The 12,223-nt window shown below is 45.7% G+C and overlaps 1 pseudogene; it reads left to right on the top strand.

Annotated features, from left to right (window-relative positions):
* Positions 1 to 11,890: 11,890 nt before the first annotated feature.
* Positions 11,891 to 12,010, top strand: LOC134939503 (5S ribosomal RNA; annotated as a pseudogene).
* Positions 12,011 to 12,223: the final 213 nt, after the last annotated feature.

The raw sequence follows: 12,223 nt of genomic DNA, 5'->3' as shown, positions 1-12,223 counted from the left end.
GTATACCACCTACCCGTGGTTTTTTTTTCTTTCTTCTTTATACATACATACTACTACATCTCTTTATCAACCAGTCTATATTAGCAGCAGACACAGTACAGTACGGTAGTTCACGGCTGTGGCTACCTCTGTGTCGGCACTCGGCAGTCCGTCCATAATTGTATACCACCTAACCGTGGTTTTTTTCTCTTTCTTCTTTATACATACATACTACGACATCTCTTTATCAACCAGTCTATATTAGCAGCAGACACAGTACAGTACGGTAGTTCACGGCTGTGGCTACCTCTGTGTCGGCACTCGGCAGTCCGTCCATAATTGTATACCACCTAACCGTGGTTTTTTTTCTTTCTTCTTCATACATACATACTACGACATCTCTTTATCAACCAGTCTATATTAGCAGCAGACACAGTACAGTACGGTAGTTCACGGCTGTGGCTACCTCTGTGTCGGCACTCGGCAGTCCGTCCATAATTGTATACCACCTAACCGTGGTTTTTTTTCTTTCTTCTTTATACATACATACTACGACATCTCTTTATCAACCAGTCTATATTAGCAGCAGACACAGTACAGTACGGTAGTTCACGGCTGTGGCTACCTCTGTGTCGGCACTCGGCAGTCCGTCCATAATTGTATACCACCTAACCGTGGTTTTTTTTTCTTTCTTCTTCATACATACATACTACGACATCTCTTTATCAACCAGTCTATATTAGCAGCAGACACAGTACAGTACGGTAGTTCACGGCTGTGGCTACCTCTGTGTCGGCACTCGGCAGTCCGTCCATAATTGTATACCACCTAACCGTGGTTTTTTTTTCTTTCTTCTTCATACATACATACTACGACATCTCTTTATCAACCAGTCTATATTAGCAGCAGACACAGTACAGTACGGTAGTTCACGGCTGTGGCTACCTCTGTGTCGGCACTCGGCAGTCCGTCCATAATTGTATACCACCTACCCGTGGTTTTTTTTCTTTCTTCTTCATACATACATACTACTACATCTCTTTATCAACCAGTCTATATTAGCAGCAGACACAGTACAGTACGGTAGTTCACGGCTGTGGCTACCTCTGTGTCGGCACTCGGCAGTCCGTCCATAATTGTATACCACCTACCCGTGGTTTTTTTTTCTTTCTTCTTCATACATACATACTACGACATCTCTTTATCAACCAGTCTATATTAGCAGCAGACACAGTACAGTACGGTAGTTCACGGCTGTGGCTACCTCTGTGTCGGCACTCGGCAGTCCGTCCATAATTGTATACCACCTAACCGTGGTTTTTTTTTCTTTCTTCTTCATACATACATACTACGACATCTCTTTATCAACCAGTCTATATTAGCAGCAGACACAGTACAGTACGGTAGTTCACGGCTGTGGCTACCTCTGTGTCGGCACTCGGCAGTCCGTCCATAATTGTATACCACCTACCCGTGGTTTTTTTTCTTTCTTCTTCATACATACATACTACTACATCTCTTTATCAACCAGTCTATATTAGCAGCAGACACAGTACAGTACGGTAGTTCACGGCTGTGGCTAACTCTGTGTCGGCACTCGGCAGTCCGTCCATAATTGTATACCACCTACCCGTGGTTTTTTTTTCTTTCTTCTTCATACATACATACTACGACATCTCTTTATCAACCAGTCTATATTAGCAGCAGACACAGTACAGTACGGTAGTTCACGGCTGTGGCTACCTCTGTGTCGGCACTCGGCAGTCCGTCCATAATTGTATACCACCTAACCGTGGTTTTTTTTTCTTTCTTCTTCATACATACATACTACGACATCTCTTTATCAACCAGTCTATATTAGCAGCAGACACAGTACGGTAGTTCACGGCTGTAGCTACCTCTGTGTCGGCACTCGGCAGTCTGTCCATAATTGTATACTAGTATCCATCCATCTCCATTGTTTACCTGAGGTGCCTTTTAGTTGTGCCTATTAAAATATGGAGAACAAAAATGTTGAGGTTCCAAAATTAGGAAAAGATCAAGATCCACTTCCACCTCGTGCTGAAGCTGCTGCCACTAGTCATGGCCGAGACGATGAAATGCCAGCAACGTCGTCTGCCAAGGCCGATGCCCAATGTCATAGTACAGAGCATGTCAAATCCAAAACACCAAATATCAGTAAAAAAAGGACTCCAAAACCTAAAATAAAATTGTCGGAGGAGAAGCGTAAACTTGCCAATATGCCATTTACCACACGGAGTGGCAAGGAACTGCTGAGACCCTGGCCTATGTTCATGGCTAGTGGTTCAGCTTCACATGAGGATGGAGGCACTCAGCCTCTCGCTAGAAAAATGAAAAGACTCAAGCTGGCAAAAGCAGTAGCACCGCAAAGAACTGTGCGTTCTTCGAAATCCCAAATCCACAAGGAGAGTCCAAATGTGTCGGTTGCGATGCCTGACCTTCCCAACACTGGACGTGAAGAGCATGCGCCTTCCACCATTTGCACGCCCCCTGCAAGTGCTGGAAGGAGCACCCGCAGTCCAGTTCCTGATAGTCAGATTGAAGATGTCAGTGTTGAAGTACACCAGGATGAGGAGGATATGGGTGTTGCTGGCGCTGGGGAGGAAATTGACCAGGAGGATTCTGATGGTGAGGTGGTTTGTTTAAGTCAGGCACCCGGGGAGACACCTGTTGTCCGTGGGAGGAATATGGCCGTTGACATGCCTGGTGAAAATACCAAAAAAATCAGCTCTTCGGTGTGGAACTATTTCAACAGAAATGCGGACAACAGGTGTCAAGCCGTGTGTTCCCTTTGTCAAGCTGTAATAAGTAGGGGTAAGGACGTTAACCACCTCGGAACATCCTCCCTTATACGTCACCTGCAGCGCATTCATAATAAGTCAGTGACAAGTTCAAAAACTTTGGGTGACAGCGGAAGCAGTCCACTGACCAGTAAATCCCTTCCTCTTGTAACCAAGCTCACGCAAACCACCCCACCAACTCCCTCAGTGTCAATTTCCTCCTTCCCCAGGAATGCCAATAGTCCTGCAGGCAATGTCACTGGCAATTCTGACGAGTCCTCTCCTGCCTGGGATTCCTCCGATGCATCCTTGCGTGTAACGCCTACTGCTGCTGGCGCTGCTGTTGTTGCTGCTGGGAGTCGATGGTCATCCCAGAGGGGAAGTCGTAAGCCCACTTGTACTACTTCCAGTAAGCAATTGACTGTTCAACAGTCCTTTGCGAGGAAGATGAAATATCACAGCAGTCATCCTGCTGCAAAGCGGATAACTGAGGCCTTGACAACTATGTTGGTGTTAGACGTGCGTCCGGTATCCGCCGTTAGTTCACAGGGAACTAGACAATTTATTGAGGCAGTGTGCCCCCGTTACCAAATACCATCTAGGTTCCACTTCTCTAGGCAGGCGATACCGAGAATGTACACGGACCTCAGAAAAAGACTCACCAGTGTCCTAAAAAATGCAGTTGTACCCAATGTCCACTTAACCACGGACATGTGGACAAGTGGAGCAGGGCAGGGTCAGGACTATATGACTGTGACAGCCCACTGGGTAGATGTATGGACTCCCGCCGCAAGAACAGCAGCGGCGGCACCAGTAGCAGCATCTCGCAAACGCCAACTCTTTCCTAGGCAGGCTACGCTTTGTATCACCGGTTTCCAGAATACGCACACAGCTGAAAACCTCTTACGGCAACTGAGGAAGATCATCGCGGAATGGCTTACCCCAATTGGACTCTCCTGTGGATTTGTGGCATCGGACAACGCCAGCAATATTGTGTGTGCATTAAATATGGGCAAATTCCAGCACGTCCCATGTTTTGCACATACCTTGAATTTGGTGGTGCAGAATTATTTAAAAAACGACAGGGGCGTGCAAGAGATGCTGTCGGTGGCCAGAAAAATTGCGGGACACTTTCGGCGTACAGGCACCACGTACAGAAGACTGGAGCACCACCAAAAACTACTGAACCTGCCCTGCCATCATCTGAAGCAAGAAGTGGTAACGAGGTGGAATTCAACCCTCTATATGCTTCAGAGGTTGGAGGAGCAGCAAAAGGCCATTCAAGCCTATACAATTGAGCACGATATAGGAGGTGGAATGCACCTGTCTCAAGCGCAGTGGAGAATGATTTCAACGTTGTGCAAGGTTCTGATGCCCTTTGTACTTGCCACACGTGAAGTCAGTTCAGACACTGCCAGCCTGAGTCAGGTCATTCCCCTCATCAGGCTTTTGCAGAAGAAGCTGGAGACATTGAAGGAGGAGCTAACACGGAGCGATTCCGCTAGGCATGTGGGACTTGTGGATGGAGCCCTTAATTCGCTTAACAAGGATTCACGGGTGGTCAATCTGTTGAAATCAGAGCACTACATTTTGGCCACCGTGCTCGATCCTAGATTTAAAGCCTACCTTGGATCTCTCTTTCCGGCAGACACAAGTCTGCTGGGGTTGAAAGACCTGCTGGTGAGAAAATTGTCAAGTCAAGCGGAACGCGACCTGTCAACATCTCCTCCTTCACATTCTCCCGCAACTGGGGGTGCGAGGAAAAGGCTCAGAATTCCGAGCCCACCCGCTGGCGGTGATGCAGGGCAGTCTGGAGCGACTGCTGATGCTGACATCTGGTCCGGACTGAAGGACCTGACAACGATTACCGACATGTCGTCTACTGTCACTGCATATGATTCTCTCACCATTGAAAGAATGGTGGAGGATTATATGAGTGACCGCATCCAAGTAGGCACGTCACACAGTCCATACTTATACTGGCAGGAAAAAGAGGCAATTTGGAGGCCATTGCACAAACTGGCTTTATTCTACCTAAGTTGCCCTCCCACAAGTGTGTACTCCGAAAGAGTGTTTAGTGCCGCTGCTCACCTTGTCAGCAATCGGCGTACGAGGTTACATCCAGAAAATGTGGAGAAGATGATGTTCATTAAAATGAATTATAATCAATTCCTCCGCGGAGACATTGACCAGCAGCAATTGCCTCCACAAAGTACACAGGGAGCTGAGATGGTGGATTCCAGTGGGGACGAATTGATAATCTGTGAGGAGGGGGATGTACACGGTGATATATCGGAGGGTGATGATGAGGTGGACATCTTGCCTCTGTAGAGCCAGTTTGTGCAAGGAGAGATTAATTGCTTCTTTTTTGGGGGGGGTCCAAACCAACCCGTCATATCAGTCACAGTCGTGTGGCAGACCCTGTCACTGAAAAGATGGGTTGGTTAAAGTGTGCATGTCCTGTTTTGTTTATACAACATAAGGGTGGGTGGGAGGGCCCAAGGACAATTCCATCTTGCACCTCTTTTTTCTTTTATTTTTCTTTGCGTCATGTGCTGTTTGGGGAGGGTTTTTTGGAAGGGACATCCTGCGTGACACTGCAGTGCCACTCCTAAATGGGCCCGGTGTTTGTGTCGGCCACTAGGGTCGCTAATCTTACTCACACAGTCAGCTACCTCATTGCGCCTCTTTTTTTCTTTGCGTCATGTGCTGATTGGGGAGGGTTTTTTGGAAGGGACATCCTGCGTGACACTGCAGTGCCACTCCTAAATGGGCCCGGTGTTTGTGTCGGCCACTAGGGTCGCTAATCTTACTCACACAGTCAGCTACCTCATTGCGCCTCTTTTTTTCTTTGCGTCATGTGCTGATTGGGGAGGGTTTTTTGGAAGGGACATCCTGCGTGACACTGCAGTGCCACTCCTAAATGGGCCCGGTGTTTGTGTCGGCCACTAGGGTCGCTAATCTTACTCACACAGTCAGCTACCTCATTGCGCCTCTTTTTTTCTTTGCGTCATGTGCTGATTGGGGAGGGTTTTTTGGAAGGGACATCCTGCGTGACACTGCAGTGCCACTCCTAAATGGGCCCGGTGTTTGTGTCGGCCACTAGGGTCGCTAATCTTACTCACACAGTCAGCTACCTCATTGCGCCTCTTTTTTTCTTTGCGTCATGTGCTGATTGGGGAGGGTTTTTTGGAAGGGACATCCTGCGTGACACTGCAGTGCCACTCCTAAATGGGCCCGGTGTTTGTGTCGGCCACTAGGGTCGCTAATCTTACTCACACAGTCAGCTACCTCATTGCGCCTCTTTTTTTCTTTGCGTCATGTGCTGATTGGGGAGGGTTTTTTGGAAGGGACATCCTGCGTGACACTGCAGTGCCACTCCTAAATGGGCCCGGTGTTTGTGTCGGCCACTAGGGTCGCTTATCTTACTCACACAGTCAGCTACCTCATTGCGCCTCTTTTTTTCTTTGCGTCATGTGCTGATTGGGGAGGGTTTTTTGGAAGGGCCATCCTGCGTGACACTGCAGTGCCACTCCTAGATGGGCCAGGTGTTTGTGTCGGCCACTAGTGTCGCTTAGCTTAGTCATCCAGCGACCTTGGTGCAAATTTTAGGACTAAAAATAATATTGTGAGGTATTCAGAATAGACTGAAAATTAGTGGAAATTATGGTTTTTGAGGTTAATAATAATATGGGATCAAAATGACCCCCAAATTCTATGATTTAAGCTGTTTTTTAGTGTTTTTTTAAAAAAACACCCGAATCCAAAACACACCCGAATCCGACAAAAAAAATTCGGTGAGGTTTTGCCAAAACGCGGTCGAACCCAAAACACGGCCGCGGAACCGAACCCAAAACCAAAACACAAAACCCGAAAAATTTCAGGCGCTCATCTCTACTTTACACCAGTGTCAGGTTAACTATCACTTTCATTTGTTAAACAGATCCGATCTATTTACTAAGCCTTGGACGGAGATAAAGTAGACAGAGAAAAAGTATCAGCCAATCAGCTCCTAACTGTCATTTTTCAAACACAGCCTGTGACATGGCAGTTAGGAGCTGATTGGCTGGTACTTTATCTCCGTCCATGGCAACCAATTAGCTGCTCTGTATACTTTTACAGTATGCAAATTATAAATGTTACTTCAATGCTGATTGGTTGCCATGAGCAACTTCTCCACTGGCTCACTTCTCCACTTTTATCACTGCTTAGTACATCTCCCCCAGTCACTAATACTTATAATACAATTAATAAAAATGACTACTGGAAGAATTTAGGAAACAAATGCCATAGCTCAATTTAAATTGCCATATATGTTATTCTTACATCCAAAATAATTTGAAACAGTAGATATTATACTTTGCAACTGTTATTTTGTTAATATGTTCACTTTCAAACCCAGCATATAGTATACTGTGTTATGTCATCATATATGAGTTTATGCAGCATATTTCAGCCTGATCTCAATATGGCATCATTAGCTATAGTTAAAGCACAAATGCCAGTTTAGGAATCTAGAATGGTGGCAAGTGGCTTTATAAAGTTCAGCAATGTATAACTTGCTGTTTTGATGTAATGTGTAATTAAGTTCTAATTACAGTGTAGATTCATTTCTTTCCATGAGTGATTCATTGTTGTGACCTTTATAAAATGACTGTGCTTTTTGCAGCATCCCAAAATTTGAAGCTTTAAAGCCCTCTAGAGGTCAGATTCAGCAATATACAGCAACAGGGACAGAGAACTGTGCGGACAAATAACAGAATGCCATATGCTTCAGATTCATGATCTGTTTCTTCACTTTTACATATGTATTTTCATAAAACCAGACATTTGTAAAATGTACAGATTCATCTATGTATTAATCTTACTGGTCAATATAAGTACTTATATGGGGGGGCGAAGTACTGGAAACAGTAGCTTGACAACTTCCTCCTAACCCCCTTCCCCTCCATCGCCTGATCATGCTCACGCCCTGGACTCAAGGATTTTTAAACACTGCCCTATAGGACCTGTGAACAAAACTATTTGAGTTTGCCGATACCGTAAGTTGCATTTAGCAGCACTTACTCTAAGGTATGACTTAGTCTTGCCTAATTGAATTGTCCTCTTAAAATATGTTATCATACTGGTAGCATTAAAAATGTGTTTTTGAGTATGCTAGGTCACTAGGGGTCTGATGTAGAGCTGTATACATGTGCGTTTGCAAAGAGTATATTGTGTACTTTCGTAGTACACATAGGGGGTCATTCTGAGTTGATCGCTAGCTGCCGTTGTTCGCAGCACAGCGATCAGGCTAAAATCAACATTTCTGCGCATGCGTATGTACCGCAATGCGCATGCACGACATACAGATACAAAGTCCTTTGTGGTTTTGCACAGGTTCTAGCAAGACGATTGACAGGAAGGGGGCGTTTCTGGGTGTCAACTGACCGTTTTCAGGGAGTGTTTGGAAAAACGCAGGCATGCCAGGGACAATGCAGGCGTGGCTGGGCGAACGCTGGGCGGGTGTGTGACGTCAAAAGCCAACCCTCCAACTTTAGAATCAATGCATACGAAGAGTAATTACAGGGCTGGACTTGTTTTGCACAAAATGTTTTTGCAGGCGCTCTGCTGCACAGGCGTTCGCACTTCTGTAAAGTGAAAATACACTCCCCGGTGGGCGGCGACAATGCGTTTGCATGGCTGCTAAAAACTGCTAGCGAGCGAACAACTCGGTATGACCCCCATGCTCCACAACCAACAGAGTACATATATGTCATCCCAAATCCTATGCATTTCAGACAGATCTACATTTGTAACTGAAGAGGCATAACTGATTTGTAGCAGGGTGTTCTCACATGGGATAGGTTCAAAGAAGGAGTGTGGACAGAAGTGCAGGCTATGCAGTGTTGTGTGAAACTACGCATGTGTTTGCAATTTTGCATTGATATTGGTAACGGCTATGAAGCCAAGCAGACATATTGGGGTTGTCTAGCCAAGGATATCCATACAACTCTGCATACAGTATGCATGGGTGTAGAGAGCTGTGGTGGGCCCAAGTACATTTTTGTGGGCGTAGCCTAATCACTTGAGGCATGGCCACATCCACTTATACAAATGAATGTTAAAAAAAGAGCGATTATGGGGGACGCTATCATGGAAAGCCAGAGCAGGGTGCAATCAGTGTGATCAGTGTGAGCACTCCTAGCCATCCCCGCCCCTGCCCCCTGCAAAGCCAGAAGATACTGCTGCTGCCTCCCTGCACAGCCCAGCCAATACACAGCAGCATGTGCTGGCTGAAGAACGCAGCTTCTGCTGCAGACAGGTAGTGGGGCGGGGGGGACAGCAGCATATCCAGGCTTCCCCGGTCCCTCCATTAGGCCCATGCTCCCCCCTCTAAGTGGCAGTGACAGTATGAACAAATATACTCATGTAGTTCTCTGCATGCAATGCGGGAGCAATTACAGACAACCTACGTTATCCTTACCAGGGCCGGATCTAGACCTAGTGGCACCCAGGACGAAAGTTACCTTTGGTGCGCCCCCCACACAGGTAAAACAGAGTCAGTGCGTGCCGGAGGCACGCAGCAAAACATAGGGGCGTGTTTTCATAGGGAAGGGGAGTGGCCACAGTTATGCCCCGAGTAGTTGTGCCCCCAGTAGATTTGCACCCAGTAATTGTGCCCCCAGTAGATTTACCCCAGTAGTTGTTCTCCCTGTAGCTGTGCCCCCCAGTAGTTGTGCCCCATGTAGCTGTGCCTCATGTAACTGTGCCCCCTTTAGCTGTGCCCCCTGTAGTTGTGCCCCAGTAGATTTGCCCCCAGTAGTTATGCCCCCAGTAGTTGTGCCACCTGTAGCTGTGCCCCCAGTAGTTGTGCCCCATGTAGCTGTGTCCCATGTAGCTGTGCCCTCTTTAGCTGTGTCCTGTTTAGCTGTGCCCCCTGTAGTTGTGCCCCATGTAGCTGTGCCCCCTGTAGCTGTGCTCCCTGTAGTTGTGCCCCATGTACCTGTGCCCCCTTTAGCTCTACCCGCCATAGCTGTTCCCATGTAGCTGTGCCCCCTGTAGCTGTGCCTCCAGTAGTCATGCCCCATGTAGCTGTGCCCCCTGCAGTAGTGCCGCTTACAAACACAAAAAAAAAACAACAACAAAAACAATACTCACCATCCCTGCTCCTGCTTTCCGACCGCTTCTGCGTGGTCCCTGGCCGCTGGCTCCTCTCTATGGGAGAGACGTCATGGCATCTCTCCCATAGCAGTGCCACACAATTATGACCTTTAGCGTTTTTCAATGGCGCCGGCTGCAGCGCCTGCTGCAGCGCCTGCTGCAGCTGGGGAGCGGGAAGCAGATGCCGGGTGCAGGTGGGCGGCGGGTGCCTGAGGGGTGGCTGCGGCCGTGCCCACGGTCCGCAGCACCCCGGGTGCCCGCCCTGCATGCCTGTGCCTAGATCCGCACCTGATCCTCACTCTACAGCAGTTCCTATGCGTTTATTATGAGGATGCCATGTATTTATAAGCAATGGAGTACTTGAATTGAGAAATGTGGAAGATATGTCTATCTTACCTGGTATCCGTCCAGCCTGAATGCTATGGCCTAAGTACTCATTACCCCAACGTCCAGGTAACAACAGCATGCTTCAATTATACCACGGATGTTCCCTCGCTGACAATAGCAGCACACGTCGGCCACACTGAGCAGACTTCAGGATTATTGGTATCGTATATAACAGTGAACCTTATTCCATATGTCTTTTCTACACATAGTGTGTTCTTTGAAAATATACCACACATGTGTAAAAGCTATTGGTAATTTTTTTACAAATATATATTCACGTTTACTGCAAAGAAATATATCACTTATTATCAAAGATACTGAATCCTGTTAAATCAAGTGCCATATCGGTATAGGTACACTCTCTTGGAGCATGCCTATATGCTGTGTGAGATAATGGTATATGAGCCCTGTAACAGATTGGCCGTATTTCAGTAGCCTCACTGGAGGAGATTGTGAGCAACTGCAGATTAATGTTTCTTTAGAGAATTGCTATTTTGGAGCTTCAGGCTGAACACGGTGTCTGTTTTGCTACAGTTGCTTGTGAATTCGTCAATAGCACTTGAACTGCTACATATGTATTATTCCATGCAATACATGTATCATTATACCTAGCAGCCAATAAGAAACTATATCTATTCTTGCTACTATCACTGTGTATAGTGAAGGAATTCAGTGGCTGTTTAATTACAGCTACTTATGAATCTGTTTATAGCATCTGAACTGCTACATATGTATTATTTCATGCAACACATGTATCATTATACCTAGCAGTTAATAAGAAACTGTATCTATTCTTGCTATCATCACTGTGTATAATGAAGGAATTCTTCAGCTAAAATTACTATTCTCCAACATAGAGAAGCCATTTTTGCTACTTATTAAGCACAGGAAGAGAGACTATATTTGGATTGCTATCTGTAATTGGTTTCTTTCTACATGAATTGCCTGTTCTTAGCATCAAGCAATAGAATATATTATCTTTTTCAGTCACACTATTGTGCGTGGCATCTGAATTTGGTGTTCTACTGGTATATGAGTTATACCAATATATTTTTCTATGCTTTTGAGGTTTTTGTTCCATACACAAATTGCTATTTTCTAGCACTAAATGTGGAATTATAATGTGTATAGCATCTAACTTCAGACATCAAAGGCAATTGTTCTCGGTACGTGGCATTGAATTACAAGCTCTCATAGTGTAAATGAATTTTTCACCTCATATGGGCATTTTGCTAATTAGCATTGATTATAGATACAGTTGTGTCTTATGACAGAGGAGCATTTATTTCTGAAGGACTGCCTTCAATTCCAGATTAATGCTAATCTATGTTTTTGCTATATTTTAGAGATAACAACCAATGTAGGGTTTACTTTCTAAACAGGATACCTATTAATATTTCCTGCATTCTTACCTGTGACCAGTTACACGCACGTGAAAATACATACCAGACGGTGACCATTGTATAGACTAGCCAAATATTTGTAAAGGCTACTGCTCAAATTGAGTAATTCCACTTCATTTTGACAAGTAATCAGGCCTTTTACCACTGTCTAGCCAGACGGGAGGTCTAAGTGCAGCAATTTGCGGTCACACCCCACTGGAGATGCCCAATCTCATCTGATCTTGGAAGCCAAGAAGTGGAGGGCCGGGCCAGTACTCGGATGGGAGACCACCTTGGAACACCCAGGTACTGCAATTAAAGGCTGCATACTAGATCTACCTGTGAGATAACAGGAAGCAGTCTATAAAAACAGAATACTATCTACTGTACATATGACCTATGATTCAAAATTTCTGCAATAATCTTTCTTTAAAGCCATTTATGCAGATCAAATGATGGTCATTAAAAATATAATTTTATTAGATCCACCTGTGTGATAAGAGCAAGTAGTCTAAGTAGACAGGATACCGT

This window comes from Pseudophryne corroboree, chromosome 1, assembly GCF_028390025.1.
Source record: "Pseudophryne corroboree isolate aPseCor3 chromosome 1, aPseCor3.hap2, whole genome shotgun sequence".
NCBI classification, from domain to species: domain Eukaryota; kingdom Metazoa; phylum Chordata; class Amphibia; order Anura; family Myobatrachidae; genus Pseudophryne; species Pseudophryne corroboree.
The sequence above is the reverse complement of the archived record's forward strand: the minus strand, read 5'-3'. Positions and strand labels throughout refer to the sequence as shown.